A 17,820-nucleotide genomic window follows, 5' to 3' on the forward strand; every position below is an offset into this window, starting at 1 on the left:
ATATATTTTACGCATGGGTGTTCTGTAATAGCGTAATGGCCCTTCTACCATATATAAGCATTTTCTTTTAATAGAAAGCAACTTTCATAAATACATAGTTACTTATCTGCTAATAAAACTTCATTTTTTTTTTTCAAGTTCAGTCAAAAAGGATCAGGGGTATAGGCCTTGGGCCTGTAAAGCCTACATGCATCCCTCTTCATGCCCCCACCCTACTAAACAATTTTCATAGGTACCAAATCGTAAGGTAGAAAAATCGTTTCTTTTAAATCCATCACATCTTAGTCATTTTTGCTACAAAACAAAGAAAATGGTAGCAAAGTGGGAGTTTTTTTTTTTTGTCAATTTAATGCATCAAACAGTTTAAACCTTGAATATTTTTTAAAATAGTATCCTGTTACTTTTAAACATATTACTAAATCTAAATAAATTGATATATGATACAGTTTATTGTCATCAATAAGTTAACACAATAAATTTGATGATTATTATAAGGTTATTTAACATTGTTCTGTACAATACGGTGATATATTTGGACTCATGCCCAGCTGAGAAAACCATATTGGACGAGCCGCTAGGCAAGTCCATTATATGGTTTTCTCAGCTGGGTACGAGTCCAAATATATTTCGTATTGTACAGTACAATGTTAAATAACCTTTTTATTCTATATCTATTTTATCTTAGTTTAAATTAAAAATGTTTCACTGAATATTGTATTCCTGCCTTTTCTGTATTTTCCCAGCTTGGTTTGAGTGCAAATGTATATATTATACAGAACAATGTTAACCTTTAGCATTCTGGCGGCAACTGATTCTGTCTTTGCGACCAGTGCAGACCAAGATCAGCCTGCACATCCGTGCAGGCTGATCATCATCAGGTCTGCACTGTTCGCTATTCAGTCAGTAAATTTTCAGTGAACACCCCTTTGAATAATAAATGGTACTGCCCAAATTAAATGATGAACCAGTCCATTGTAGAAATTTAGCAGGCTAAGGGTTAAATAACCTTTTTATTCTATATCTATTTTATCTTAGTTTAAATTAAAGATGTTTCACTGAATATTGTATTCCTGCCTTTTCTGTATTTTCCCAGCTTGGTACGAGTGCAAATGTATATATTATACAGAACAATGTAAGGCCCTAAATAACCTTTTTATTCAATATTTATTTCACTTCATACATAATATACGTAATTCATTGAATGTTGTTTATCTGCTTATCAGTATTTAATTTAAATAAATTATATGGTGCAACCTCCCTACAACAGCCATTTGGCGATTTGGGTGGTTATAATACTTGGCTGAGATATTATGCCCACAAACATTGTCAGCAAGTTTAGTGAAGATCCGAAGAAAACTGAATTAGAGCGGACATGCTTTGGATGCTGCCATGGGTGTTCACATAATACGCCGAGATATTATGCCCACAAACATTGTCAGCAAGTTTGGTGAAGATAGGATGAAAACTGTTGGATTTAAAGAGCGGACAAGGCTAAATTTGCAGTTTTCCTGTACGGGTTGTCTAGAGGTCCAGTTACCAGACCCCTAGCCACTGCCATTCAAAATTTTCTCAACCTGTGACAAAATAATAGATTTTTCCAATCAATAAGATTTTCTTCCAATTATATCTGTATAGATCTAGATCTATATAATTTCTATTTGGGAATACCTGTTCTTCTTCTTCTGAGACTTGTTCTAAATCAGATAGCATTGCCATCACTTGAATCATTTTTGTGTGTTGTAAACAGACAAACAACAATAAAGTCCTGATTTCAAGATGCATAATCAAACTCTGTACATAAAGCGCCTACTTCATCCGATTTACATTCGGAACATTTTCACGCATTTCGGGCTTTATCATATGTTTAACATGGGACTGCTGAACCATCCAAATACAGAAAATACAGGTTTTTTTGTACGCACATGTGTCTAAATACAGAAGATACAGGATTTTTGTACGCACGTGCGTCAAAATACCGCAATATATTGTACGGTCACGTGTTGCAAATGAACGTTCGCGACTGGATAGATAAAATAGATATAGAATAAATGGAACATACTGTATGGTAATATTAAGTTAACACAATAAATTTGATGATTATATGGAATATATTGTATGGAAATACAGAGTTAATGCAATAAATTAGTGATTATATGGAATATATTGTATGGAAATATAGAGTTAACACAATAAATTTGATGATTATATGGAATATATTGTATGGAAATACAGAGTTAACAATAAATTAGTGATTATGTGGAATATATTGTATGGAAATACAGAGTTAACACAATAAATTAGTGATTATATGGAATTTAGTGTACAGAAATATAGAGTTAACACAATAAATATGATTATATGGAATATATTGTAAGGAAATACAGAGTTCACACTTATTCCATGTTGGACTCGGTATTTAACATACCATTTCAATAATCTTGTATCATTATATTACATTTTGACAGTTTCACTGCGGGGAAAGGAGATTGTGATATAAACGTTCATAGAAAAGTTGCTGTGAGGGGCACTTTCTTTTACATTTCACACTTTTTTGCAGTCCAATCATTTTGAGATTTATTTTGCACATACGTGCAATCATTTAAACTGATTAAGTATTCAGTCTGACATATTATGACTAGCTGGACTCCTTTTTCAGATGCTGTTCGGCCGCAGTCTCACAGAAGATCCTAGTTCGGTCACATGACTGGTCACTTGAATTGATAATAGTCACCAGATAAATCAGGAGAACCAGTTTTAGTTTCTCAAGTTAATATTTATTAAGGTATTTACAGAAATTTAGCCAGTTTGGAAAATTCAGCAGGCAGTGATGTACTTTTAAATCTTTCTTTATATAGAGAGGGGCTGTTTTTGCCAGAAAGCTCAGCTGTGATACACAATTTAAGATTTTGTACAGTGTAAATGGTCATGGTGTGCAAGTTTTATGTACAGAGTACACTGATTGTCTTTAAAGTGTAAGAGTTTAGTGAAATATTCATTCCAGAAAGACTCATATTAGGCTTTTTAGAAAGTTCACATATTGAACTTTTCAGAGCTATCTGGCTCATTTCTGCTTAGGGTAGCCATATATGAATGATCACTGAAAAGTATATGACACATTTATGTACAAAAGCTATTCATTCTCATATTTGCCACATACTAGGCTGCTTAAAAAGGGCAAATTTAACAGCTACAGGATTTTTCTTAGTTCACATTTTAGTTTTTCATATAAGCAGACGAAGCGTTTTGATGTGCTTTTTGTAATATGAATAATTTTCTTAAAATTTAAACAGTGATATTGTAATCAAACTTGAAGTGGCTCCTAATTTGGATAGATATATAATAAGGAAACATGCAGTTTTTTTAATTTCAGGTGAAAATCTCATCAAACAAAAAATTTATAGAATTTTGCGTTTTTTGTGTTGTTGTTTTTTTTTTCATCTGAAAAGTACGCGATTTTTGTTTTGGCTCAGATTTGACTGATACCATGTGTAACATTCAGAAGCTGTCAAATTTTAGTGCATAGTTCAAGAAAAATGAAATTTCAGATTTAATTTGTTACACATATGAGATTGTACTGGTAAAAAAAGTTTGAATCTAGACTTTAGAATGTGAGTAGATCTAGACTTAAGAATGTGAGTTGATATTGCACTGAGAATGTGAGTGCATCTAGACTTGAGAATGTCAGTTGATATTGCACTGAGAATGTGAGTGGATCTAGACTTGAGAATGTGAGTTGATATTGCACTGAGAATGTGAGTGCATCTAGACTTGAGAATGCAAGTTGATATTGCACTGAGAATGTGAGTGGATCTAGACTTGAAAATGTGAGTTGATATTGCACTGAGAATGTGAGTGGATCTAGACTTGAGAATATGAGTTGATATTGCACACTTGAGAATGTGAGTTGATATTGCACTGAGAATTTGAGTGCATCTAGACTTGAGAATGTGATTGATATATAGAATTCAAAATGTTAATGTCTGTTTCTGCGAGTGGATCTGGACTTGAGAATGATTGCGGATGGACAAAAATGTTCCTCAGGTAAAATGTATCTTTACACAATACATTCTACACAATAAATTCTGCGATCTAAACGTTTTTAAGTATGTCAGTAGAATTTGTAATTTTTTAGTTTAATCATATTTTATTGTATATATATATTCACACATGTATACATCACATTTAATACAAGCATTAAATTAAATACATACAAATGGGTTGGGCCAAAAGTTATTCCAACATTATCTAGGGCCCTCCCCACCAAATTTCTTACAATTTGTAATTTAATGATGGGCGCGGAATATATATTTGTTGTGTATCTTTAACGGTGATTTTGTTTGGAGGTGGGTGATGTACAGTCTGTGCAGAACCAACTTTGTTATTTAAATACTGTTTATGAATCAGTATGATTCATTAAATCTAATGTGAAAAATAATTAATTTTAGCAAACAAGAATGCATCGCATTTATAGCCATGGTAGTACAGATTAGTATTTTTGGTTGGTATGGGTTTGATAGCCAAGAGCTTCATTAATTTCTTTTAGCTTTTTATTATATAAATTTTTATTTTAACATATATATCATAATGTAAATCCATACATTATGATAAGAGATATAGATAAAAGGAACAAATATGAAAGTACGTTGCGTATTTTTTCAGGTAAGTGTCAATATTTTTATAGAATACACAATGTGTTGTGTATTTGTGCAAATAGAATAAGTTATAACTGTTATAATAATTGGTTGGCTAGAAAAGTTCGTGTTGCGGACTCTGACTTCATGAATCGGCTGACACAGCTGCCAAAACTACAGACCATTACGTCTCTAAACCGATAAAGCGAGACAGCTTAACCTATCACAAAAATCAATAAAATCAATAATCCAATATCGTTGCTACCAGACGGGTCCGTCGATTTCCGTAATAATTATTGTTGTTGTAGTAAGACGGGGACAAAATCTAATTAAGAGCTTTGATCATTATATGACTGGACATATTTTTTAATATATTTACAGGTGGGCGTTTTACTTAACGATGCACTTGAATGAAGTTTTAAAGTGAAAAGCGGAACAAATCGAAAATGTATATAATACTGTTGAGTGAAGGGGATTTTGATCAAGGGGGTTTTGATATACACTCTTATATTGTCAAATCAAAGTAATATTGAAGAATATGAATATGTTATCTAAAATATTAAGAAAGACATTAATGTTACACATCAAATATATAGGAGAGAACACCGTGAGGCCACACATAACACCTGTTTATCTGGTGGTGGGCAAAACAAATGGTGTATGGGATTGGAATTTTTAATTCTTAATAACTTTTTCATTCATTTATGGATCTTCAAAATTCAAAAAGTTTTCAAATACTTAAAATTTTCATATTCAAATATCTTTTTTAAATGAATAACCCTTTTAAATGACAAGTTTAATAGCTTCAAAACTTTTAGAAGAACACATAAGTTAAGCGTTCATAATTAATCCATTTTATTTCGAAATAAATGATTTTATTAATAAATTGTTTGTTTTATAACCTTTCCATATATCAAAGAGTTATTGATATCATTTGTGTTTTAATAAAGTTTAAGCCGTTAGAAAAACATCACTGTTTACAAAAAAAACATGGACGTGCGGTGTCTGCCCACCCTATCACTGTCCTATCAGTTCTAAAAATAGAAAATACAACAGATTTGTATACAAACATGATCTATCCTATAAATTTTTCCTTTAAGTTAAATACTACAATTATATTGCAGCTGTATTCTAGCACATAAAAATGAAAATAAATTATGAAAGCTTAGATTTTATAAAAGCTATAAAAAAAAGTTCCTCCGTTTAGCCTGCACAAAGCGGAATGTCAACATAGTCAGCTTCACAATTTAACACATGTTAATACATGAAGCATAATCCTGAACATATATCTATGTACACAATGACTGCTGACTAAGCAATATCAATGGGATTTGCATTTTAATGATCTTCATTACAATGATAACAAGAGGGTCATGATGACCCTATATCACTCACCATTTAAACTCGGCCTTAAAATCATCAAGATAGACATTCTGACCAAGATTCAGGAAGACAGGATCATAAATGTGGCCTCTACACAGTAGTGTTTCCTTTGATTTGAGTGGTGACCTAGTTTTTGACCCCACATAATCATCAAGATAAACATTTTAACCAAGTTTCATGAAGATAGTGTAAAAAAATATGGCCTCTAGAGTGTTAATAAGCTTTTCATTTGACTTGAGTGGGTGACCTAGTTTTTTGACCTCACATAACCCAATTTCAAACTTGGCCTAGGAATCATCAAGATAAACATTCTGACCAAATTTCATAAAGATAGGATCATAAATGTGGCTCTAGGGTGTTACAAGCTTTTCCTTTGATTTGACCTGGTGACCTAGTTTTTCACCCCACATGATGCAGTTTCTAATCTGGCCTAGAGATCATTGAGATAAATATTCTGTGCAAGTCTGTATCACGTCAAAGCATAAATGAAACCTCTATATGGCTGAAAGGGCCCGAAACAGAAAACTTTGCCCCTTTAAGGAGCAGTAACTCTAGAAGCCATGATGGAATCTAGCTGGGTTTCTTATTGTGATTTAAGTTGTGTATAAGCGTGGTTAAAATCAAATGTAAAATGTCACTTCTATCATGTTCACAAGGTAAATATTAACAAATTTTGACTCTTTCAGGGGTCAATCAGGGGTCGTAACTCCAGCATCTATGATTGGATCTGACGGATTCATCATGGAATCCAAGATCTATCGTTGTTAAAGATATTTTGCAAGTTTGTATCAAATCAAACCATAAATGAAGTCTATATGGCTGCAAAAGCCAACAGGAGCTGTCACAGGAGACAGCACGCTTGACTATTTTGATGCTGGATAGTGAAACTGGGCACATCTTAGGAAACTGGAGCTGTCACTGGAATGTTTAATGACTCCAATGGTGGATGAAGATATTGCACAATAGCTTGAGTCTGTGTCAGAAATATTAAGTAATAAGAGATGTAAAGACAAGAGGACCATGATGGTCCTGAATCCCTCACCTCTTCCCACATGACCCAGTTTTGAGTATGACGTCGTTTTTTCTATTATCTGACATAGTGACCTAGTTTTTGAGCTCATGTGACCCAGTTTTGAACTTGACCTAGATATTTTCAAGATAAAAATTCTGACCAATTTTCATGAAGATCCATTGAAAAATATGGTCTCTAGAGAGGTCACAAGGTTTTTCTATTATTTGACCTATTGACCTAGTTTTCAAAGGTACGTGACCCTGTTTTGAACTTTACCTAGATATCAAGGTCAACATTCAGATCAATTTTCATGAAGATCCATTGAAAAATATGGCCTCTAGAGAGGTCAAAAGATTTTTCTAATTTTAGACCTACTGACCTACTTTCTGACCGCCGTTGACCCAGTTTCATATCTGACCTAGATATCATCAAGATGAACATTCAGACCAATTTTCATACAGATCCCATGAAAAGTATGGCCTCTAGAGAGGTCACAAGGTTTTTTTATTATTTGACCTACTGACCTAGTTTTTAAGGGCACGTGACCCAGTTTCGAACTTGACCTAGATATCATCAAGGTGAACATTCTGACCAATTTTCATGAAGATCCATTCAAGGGTATGGCCTCTAGAGAGGTCACAGTGTTTTTCTATTTCAAGACCTACTGACCTAGTTTTTGATCGCACGTGACCCACTTTCAAACTTGACCTATATATGATCAAGATAAACATTCAGACCAACTTTCATACAGATCCCATGAAAAATATGGCCTCTAGAGAGGTCACAACGTTTTTTCATTATTTGACCTACTGACCTACTTTTTGATGGCACGTGACCCACTTTTGAACTTGACCTAGATATCATCAAGATGAACATTATGACCAATTTTTATGGAGATCCATTCACAAGTATGGCCTCTAGAGAGGTCACAAGGTTTTTCTATTTTTAGACCTACTGACCTAGTTTTTGACCGCACATGACCCTGTTTCGATCTTGACCTAGATATCATCAAGATGAACATTCAGACCAACTTTCATACAGATCCCATGAAAAATATGGCCTTAAGAGAGGTCACAAGGTTTTTCTATTATTTGACCTACTGACCTAGTTTTTAAAGGCACATGACCCAATTTCGAACTTGAACTAGATATCATCTAGATGAACATTCAGACCAACTTACATACAGATCCCATGAAAAATATGGCCTCTAGAGAGGTCACAAGGTTTTTCTATTATTTGACCTACTGACCTAGTTTTTGAACGCACATGACCCACTTTCGAACTTGACCTAGATATCATCAAGGTGAACATTCTGACCAATTTTCATGAAGATCTCATGAAATATATGGCCTCTAGAGAGGTCACAAGGTTTTTCTATTTTTAGACCTACTGACCTAGTTTTTGTCCGCACATGACCCTATTTCGAACTTGACCTAGATATCAACAAGATGAACATTCAGACCAATTTTCATACAGATCCCATGAAAAATATGGCCTTCAGAGAGGTCACAAGGTTTTTCTATTATTTGACCTACCGACCTAGTTTTTGTCGGCACATGACCCAGTTTCAAACTTGACCTAGATATCATCAAGGTGAATGTTCTGACCAATTTTCATCAAGATCTTGTGAAATATATGGCCTCTAGAGAGGTCACAAGGTTTTTCTATTTTTAGACCTACTAACCTAGTTTTTGATGGCAAGTGACCCAGTTTCGAACTTGACCTAGATATCACCAAGGTGAACATTCTGACCAATTTTCATGAAGATCTTGTGAAATATATAGCCTCTAGAGAGGTCACAAGCTTTTTCTATTTTTAGACCTACTGACCTAGTTTTTAAAGGCACATGACCCAGTTTCGAACTTGACCTAGATATCATCAAGATGAACATTCTGACCAACTTTCATAAAGATCCAATGAAAAATGTGACCTCTAGAGTGGTCACAAGCAAAAGTTTACGGACGCACGCACGCACGCACGCACGGACGACGGACGACGGACACCGCGCGGTCACTTTGTGACAGGTGAGCTAAAAAGTTACTAAAAATAAGCTATTTATATTAACATAAAAGGGAAGTAATTAAAAAGAAAATTATTGTAAGTGAACAAAAGAAGGATCTGCCAAATAAATCTGTTGATATAAATGAAATTTCAGATCAGTATCTTCATCAGTTACGGAGATTTACCCATTTTAATTTGAAATAAAGGGAGGTAATTTGACATAAAATCAGTCCATAGTTATCTACCCTGATTGTCTCAGTCCAACTAATGACAATAATGAAATTTCAAATAAGTCCTGTAAGTACTTACTGATATAAATCCATTTTGACTACAATCAGGGGAGGTAATCAGATATAAAATAACTCTGGAATCTACGATTGGATCTGATTTGTCACGGAATCCAAGATTTATTGTTGTTGAAGATATTTTGGAAGTTTGTATCAAATAAAACCATAAATGAAGTCTCTATATGGCTGCAAAGCCAAAATAGCCAATTTTGGACCTTTAAGGGGCCATAACTCTGGAACCCATGATGGAATCTGGCCAGTTCAAGAAAATAACCAAGATCTTGTGGTGATACAAGTTGTGTGCAAGTTTGGTTAAAATCAAATCATAAATGAAGTTGCTATTGTGCAGACAAGGTCAGAATAGCTAATTTTGGCCCTTTCAGGGGCCATAACTCTGGAACCCTTTATGGGATCTGGCCGGTTCAACAAAGGAACTGAGATCTTATGGCAATACAAGTTTTGTGCAAGTTTGATTAAATTCAAATCATAAATGAAGCTGCTATTGTGCAGACAAGGTCAAAATAGCTAATTCTGGCCCTTTCAGGGGCCATAACTCTGGAACCCATAATGGAATCTAGCCAGTTCAAGAAAGGAACCAAGATCTTATAGTGATACAAGTTGTGTGCAAGTTTGATTAAAAAACAAATCATAAATAAAGCTGCTATTGCGCAGACAAGTTCAAAATAGCTAATTCTGGCCCTTTCAGGGGCCATAACTCTGGAACCCATAAAGGGATCTGGCCAGTTCAAGAAAGGAACCAAGATCTTATGGTGATACAAGTTGTGTGCCAGTTTGGTAAAAATTAATTTAAAACAAGCGAATTCGATGAATTGGTATCCCCCGCCGAAAGGGTTTGTGGTGAGGAATGGCAAAAAAATATATCCGGCAAAAAGTTAAGGATGTTAATAAGAAGCAAATAATTTCATTAGTCAAAATCAATTTAACAGAAAACAAATGTTTAATTAGAGAATACACAATAAATGTATGATACTTTGATCCTGACTAAAGAATTTATTTTGAATGGGATATGCTTATTGTAATAAGCATAGCTTTTAAAATTAAATGCAGTTAATTGGAATGTGAGCTTGAAGTTTAACTGGAACGAAATATTGTCTTTGAGTGGTTTGGCACCAGGTGTTGCTGATTAACATGTACATTTGAACTTAAAAGAACAGATGTCCTTAAGAGAACACATGTAAGATATCTTGAACATGACTGAGGGCAAGGTTTGTGCAGTCACAACTTAACATGTTGAAGGCTTGAACATTTAAAAAAAAAAAAAAAAAAAAAAGGAATGGAAATATAATTATATATGTATATATTTATTTTTTAGGGGGTGGGGGTGCAGGGGAATGGGAGAGGAAACAAAATCTCACATGCTGATTATAAATATTGATGGAAAATTAAAAATGAAAAAAAAAGGGTAAAAGGATGAAGTTGGGGGGGGGGGGGGGGCAGAGGATGCATGATTAGTGGTGGGCATGACTGTATGGAGGAGTGAGGTAGGGGAACTTGCATGTTGATAAATAATCATGGAAGGTTTGAAAAAAAATCTAAAATAAGAAATTAAAAAAAAAAATTTATTATTTGTTTTTTGGGGGGAATGGGGGTTGGGAGGGGGAGGGGGTGTGACCAAGGCAAGTGGGTGACCAGTAGGTGCGCAACTTCACATGTTTCTAATAAATGTTCACAGAAAAGAATGAAAGAAATTTAATGAAATTCTGCCAAATGGTAAGTTTGTTATGTACAAATGGAGTGAGGTGGGGAAATGGTACAACTTGCATGTTGATAAATAATCATGGAAGGTTTGGAAAAAATCTAAAATAAATGAAAAAAAATAATTTTTTGGGGTGGGGGGGAAGGGGGTTGGGATGGGGAGGGAGTGTGACCAAGGCAAGTAGGTGACGAGGTGTGGGTGCATAACTTCACATGTTTATAATAAATGTTCACAGAAAAGAATGAAAGAAATTAAATGAAATTCTGCCAAATGCTAAGTTTGTTATGTACAAATATGTGGATTTTTAGACAATTAAAGGGCAATAACTCTGAAGTTACAAAAGAAATCCGTACAAAATTGTGTGTGCAAAACCACATTATAGTGTTAAAGTTTCATAGTTCAAGGTCAAATATATCAAAAGTTATGATGCAGAAATTGCCATATCTATAGATCTATAGTACCCTATATTATAGTTAACACTAGAAACTTCTAAGGGCCATAACTCTGGTGTTACTTGGGCAATCTGTCTGAAACTTGATGGGCCCCATAACCTCATAGTGGTGAACATGTATATGAAGTTTGTCTGTAAAAAATGTAAAATAATGAATTTTTTTTGGGGGGGAGGGGGGGGGGGTGATCAAGGTAAGGGGGTGACCAGGTGTGGGTACACAACTTCACATGTTTACAATAAATGTTCATGGAAAAGAATGAAAGAAATTTAATGAAATTCTACCAAATGGTAAGTTTGTTATGTACAAATATGTGGATTTTTATACAATTAAAGGGCAATAACTCTAAATTTACAAATAAATCCTAACCAATATTGTGTGTACACAACCACATTATGGTGATCTAAATTCTGTTTAAGTTTCATAGTTCTAGGTCAAATATATCAAAAGTTATGATGCAGAAATTGCCACATTTATAGTACCCTATATAGTTAACACTAGAAACTTCTAAGGGCCATAACTCTGGTGTTACTTGGGCAATCTGACTGAAACTTGACGGGCCGTAAGAACTCATAGTGGTGAACATGTATATGAAGCTTTAAATAAATATTCCCAACCATTTCCTAGATATGGCTCCGGACGGACGGATGGAAAGACGGACGGAAGGACGGACAACGCCAAAACTATATCCCTCCGACTTTCGTCGGGAGATAATAAAGCTGCTATTGTGCAGACAAGGTCAAAATAGCTGATTTTGGCCCTTTCAGGGGCCATAACTCTGGAACCCATAATGGGATCTGGCCAGTTCAAGAAAGAATCGAGACCTTATGGTGATACAAGTTGTGTGCAAGTTTGGTTAAAATAAAATCATAAATGAAACCACTATCGTGCAGACAAGAAATTGTTAACGGACGCACGGACGGACGGACTAACGACCGGTGATCACAAAAGCTCACCTTGTCACTATGTGACAGGTGAGCTAAAAACAAACACACAAACAAACAGGGGTAACACTATATGCCCCCCTCCATTTTATGGTGGCATAAAAAGAAAAAGTGTAAAAAGACTTTAACCAAGGTAGGGACGCTGAAAGATGCCAACGCCGGGTTGAGTAGGATAGCTCTCCTTATCCTTCGTATAGTCAAACTAAAAATAGCAAATTTTGGCCATTTAAGGGGCCATAACTCTTGAACCCATGATGGGATCTGGCCAGTTTTTAAAAGGAACCAAGATATTATGCCAATAAAAGTTGTATGCAAGTTTGATTTAAATCCGTTGCAAAATGTGGCCTCTATCATGTTCACAAGCCAAAATAACAAATTTTCGCCCTCTATGGGTATGATGGGCGGCATTATGAGACAATATTGCGATATTAACGTCAAGAAGGCAAAATTCAGCATCATCTAGCGGAGCCTCAAACATTACGCTTGACGATGCCACATCTTTGTGTTCTAAGCGTTGATGGTAAATAGCTTGAATGCTAAAGACTTCATTTTGCATCCAGTTTTTTGTCATATTTAAACAATAAAATATCTACTTGTAGTTCATAAAAGGAGAGGATATAACTACTGCCTACTTTAAATATATTTTCTGATATATTCTTCTTTATCAAAGCTAGAATCAGAACGCCTTGAAGTAAAAATATGTATATATATTTATTCATGATTAGAGTAAAAATATGGCTAAGATTTTGTCAGCATTTGACCGTGTTCATATTTAACACTCAGATAAACAAGAGGACCATGATGGTCCTGAATCGCTCACCTATCCCCACATGACCCAGTCTTGAACTGAGTATGACGTCGTTATTTCTATTATTTGACATAGTGACCTAGTTTTTGAGCACATGTGACCTAGATATCATCAAGATAAAAAATTCTGACCAATTTTCATGAAGATCCATTGAAAAATATGGCCTCTAGAGAGGTCACAAGGTTTTTCTATTATTTGACCTAATGACCTAGTTTTTGAAGGCACGTGACCCACTTTTAAACTTGACCTAGATATCACCAAGGTCAACATTCTCACCAATTTTCATGAAGATCTCGTGAAAAATATGGCCTCTAGAGAGGTCACAAGGTTTTCTATTTTTCGACCTACTGACCTATTTTTTGACCACACGTGACCCAGTTACGAACCTGACCTAGATATCATCAAGCTGAACATTCTCACCAATTTTCATGAAGATCCATTGAGAAATATGGCCTCTAGAGAGGTCACAAGGTTTTTCTATTTTTAGACCTACTGACCTAGTTTTTGACCCCACATGACCCAGTTTCGAACTTGACCTAGATATCATTGAGGTGAACATTCGGACCAATATTCATGAAGATCTCATGAAAAATATGGCCTCTAGAGAGGTCACAAGGTTTTTCTATTTTTAGATCTACTGACCTAGTTTTTAACCCTACGTGATCCAGTTTCAAACTTGACCTAAATATCATCAAGGTAAACATTCTGACTAATTTTCATGAAGATCCATTGAAAAATATGGCCTCTAGAGAGGTCACAAGGTTTTTCTATTTTTAGACCTACTGACCTAGTTTTTGACCGCACGTGACCTAGTTTCGAACTTTACCTAGATATCATTAAGGTGAACATTCTGACCAATTTTCATGAAGATCCATTGAGAAATATGGCCTCTAGAGAGGTCACAAGGTTTTTCTATTTTTAGACCTACTGACCTAGTTTTTGACCCCACATGACCCAGTTTCGAACTTGACCTAGATATCATCAAGGTGAACATTCTGACCAATATTCATGAAGATCTCATGAAAAATATGGCCTCTAGAGAGGTCACAAGATTTTTCTATTTTTAGATCTACTGACCTAGTTTTTAACCCCACGTGACCCAGTTTCAAACTTGACCTAGATATCATCAAGGTGAACATTCTGACTAATTTTCATAAAGATCCATTGAGAAATATGGCCTCTAGAGAGGTCACAAGGTTTTTCTATTTTTAGACCTAATGACCTAGTTTTTGATCCCACGTGACCCAGTTCCGAACTTGACCTAGATATCATCAAGGTGAACATTCTGACTAATTTTCATGAAGATCCATTGAAAATTATGGCCTCTAGAGAGGTCACAAGGTTTTTCTATTTTTAGACCTAATGACCTAGTTTTTGACCGCAAGTGACCCAGTTTCGAACTTGACCTAGATATCATCAAGGTGAACATTCTGACCAATTTTCATGAAGATCCATTGAATATTATGGGCTCTAGAGAGGTCACAAGGTTTTTCTATTTTTAGACCTACTGACATAGTTTTTGATGGCACGTGACCCAGTTTCGAAATTGACCTAGAATTTACCAAGATGAACATTCTGACTCATTTTCATAAAGATCCCATGAAAAATGTGACCTCTAGAGATGTCACATGGAAAAGTTTACGGACGCACGGACGCACGCACGGACGACGGACGACGGACACCGCGCGATCACAAAAGCTCACCTTGTCACTTTGTGACAGGTGAGCTAAAAAATTCCATCAATGTTATCAGACGTATGTGTATTTTCTTTTTCAAATTTGAATAATGTGAATATTATAGCTGGATATAGCCGTTAAGGTATTAGGCCCTTGATAGAGTACCTCCTTTTTGAAGAGTATTCAATTCCTACAATAAACCTACTTTGACTGCAATTTTCAGGGGGGCGTAGGTTCTAGCCCCACTGGGACCAAATTTTTTTCCCTTTTTTTCCTTTTTTTTACTTCTCTTTAGACTTATTGTTGATTTATTGTAAAAAAGTGGAAAAAATTCATTTGATAAGTGATTTCTTGCTGTTCAAAGTGAATTTACCTCTGAAACAGAAGGGATAGAGTTGGACATCTTTAAAAATACTGAGTTACATGCGGTAAAAGTTCTCTATTTTGCCTTCATTCTTTAGATTACATATCGTGGAAGAAATTTAGGTAGGTTTTACTTCTGCCCCAAGGTTATTCTGAATGAAGTGAGCAAAAACAGGATTCAACCTTTATTTTTCAATGTTGGAGTTAGAATTCTGTCTCATTAAATTCGTTTACTTGAAGCACCCTAGAAAAAATGATATGGACAGTTTTATTTTAAGTTTTATAATTGTTTACCGAATAGTTTGATGTTTCTTTTATAAAAAATAATGGTATAATGAATTCTCTGCAAACGTTTTGGATAAAGGCCATCACTTTGAAATTTGTCTCTACTTGAGCTTGATGAAATACCATAATTTACACAAAATTTATAAAAAAAACGGCACGGTAAAAGTTGTTAAAAAATTGCCACACACTGTGCGAAGCACGGTCATCTGTAAGAATATACCAAGCAAATGCCATTTCTTAAACATTACTATTAGGGGTCTAATACCTTAATCGCTTCAACTTTCGCTTGAAACAAAACCGGGTGACATGAATGAACTGAAGTATAAAATATGAAAGATCGGTGCAGTTTAAATGTTTCCGAGTCCCCCGAAACATGACCGCTCAAAGTCTGTTTTAAACAGCCGACTATAGAAAAACAAGAGTGCCCTGAAGGCCCTGTATCGCTCACCTGACCTATGGACCTTAGGATCAGATCATCAAGATTAACATTCTGATCAGAAGTTCCATTAAGATAATGTCATAAATGTGGCCTCTGAAGTGTTAACAAGCTTTTCCATTGATTTGACCTAGTGACCTAGTTTTTGACCCCACATGACCCAAGATTCATGAAGATACAGTCATAAATGTGACCACTAGAGTGCTAACAAGTTTTTCCTTTGATTTTTTGACCTGGTGACCTAGTTTTTGATCCCACATGATCCTGATTCAAGCTTGACCTAGAGGTCATCAAGAAAAACATTCTGATTAATTTTCATAGAGATATAGCCATGAATGTGGCCTCTAGAGTGTTAACAAGCTTTTCCTTTGATTTGACCTGGTGACCTAGTTTTTTACCTCAGATGATCCAATATCGAAATCGTCCAAGATTTTATTGAGGGAAACATTCTGACCAAGTTTCATTAGGATTGGGCTAAAATTGTGACCTCTAAAGTGTTAACATGCTTTTCCTTTGATTTGACTTGGTGACCTAGTTTTTGACCCCACCTGACCCAGATTGGATCTTGACCTAAAGATCCTAAAGATTGACATTCTGACCAAGTTTCATTAAGACATGGTCATAAATATGGCCTCTAGAGTGTTAACTAGCTTTTCCTTTGATTTCACCTTGTGACCTAGTTTTTGACCCCACATGACTCAGATTCAAACTTGACCTAAAGATCATCAAGATTAACTTTCTGACCAAGATTCATGAAGATATAGTCACAAATGTAGCCTCTAGAATGTTAACATTTTTTCCTTTGATTTTTTAACCTGGTGACCTAGTTTTTGACCCAACGACCCAGATTTGATCTTATCCTAAAGATCATCAAGATTAACATTCTGAACAAGTTTCATTAAGATATTTCCATAAATGTGGCCTGTAGAGTGTTAACTAGCTTTTCCTTTGATTTGACCTGTGACCTAGTTTTTGACCCCACCTGACCCAGATTTGAACTCAACCTAAAGATCATCAAGATTAATATTCTGAAAATTTTTTATTAATATATGGTCATAAATGTGGCCTCTAGAGTGTTAACTAACTTTTCCTTTGATTTGACCTAGTTTTTGACCCCAGATGACCCAATATTGAAATCGTCCAAGATTTTATTGGCGGTAACATTCTGACCAAGTTTCATTAAGATTGGGCCAAAATTGTGACCTCTGTAATGTTAACAAGCTTTTCCTTTGATTTGACCCATTTACCTAGTTTTTAATCCCTGATGACCCAGTATCAAATTCTTCCAAGATTTTATTGAGGGTAACATTCTGACCAAGTTTCATTAAGATTGGGCCAAAATTGTGACCACTAGAGTGATAACAAGCTTTTCCTTTGATTTGACCTGGTGACCTAGTTTTTGATCCCAGATGACCCAGTATCAAACACATCCAAGCTTTTATTGAGGGTAACATTCTGACCAAATTTCATTAAGATTGGATTAAAATTGTGACTTCTAGAATGTTAACAGTCGAATTGTTGACAACGGACGATGGACATAGGGCGATCATAAAAGCTAGGGAAAAGTTAAAGATTATACAGCAAAACTGAAGTTGGTGACCCCCATATTTTTTTTCGCTCATTTTACAGTAAAATAAATTCATATGATAATTTTAGTGTTTTTTTTAATTAAGTATGGGACAGTTTTTACACACGACATAGTCATTCCGCAAGAAAACAATAAGTTCATAGAAAGATTTTAGCATGATGTTTGCATAAAGTAAGCATTCCTTCTGCGAATAGTCGGAGTACATTATTTGAAAATTAAATCACCATTATAGGTTTCAAC

At 35.1% G+C, this 17,820-nt stretch overlaps 1 protein-coding gene across 5 annotated transcripts in view; it reads right to left on the reverse strand.

The window, feature by feature from the left end:
• Nucleotides 1-17,820, reverse strand: part of LOC123540274 (protocadherin Fat 1-like) — a 132,780-nt gene that overhangs the window by 21,462 nt on the left and 93,498 nt on the right. The window contains exon 8 of one of the 5 annotated variants that reach the window (XR_008367775.1): nt 103-294. The exons of the other annotated variants lie outside the window; for them this stretch is intronic. The gene's annotated coding sequence lies outside the window, so the exon portion shown is untranslated. The remainder of the gene's footprint in view (nt 1-102; nt 295-17,820) is intronic. 5 annotated transcript variants of the gene reach the window in all.

Source organism: Mercenaria mercenaria, chromosome 16, assembly GCF_021730395.1.
Source record: "Mercenaria mercenaria strain notata chromosome 16, MADL_Memer_1, whole genome shotgun sequence".
Lineage (NCBI taxonomy): Eukaryota > Metazoa > Mollusca > Bivalvia > Venerida > Veneridae > Mercenaria > Mercenaria mercenaria.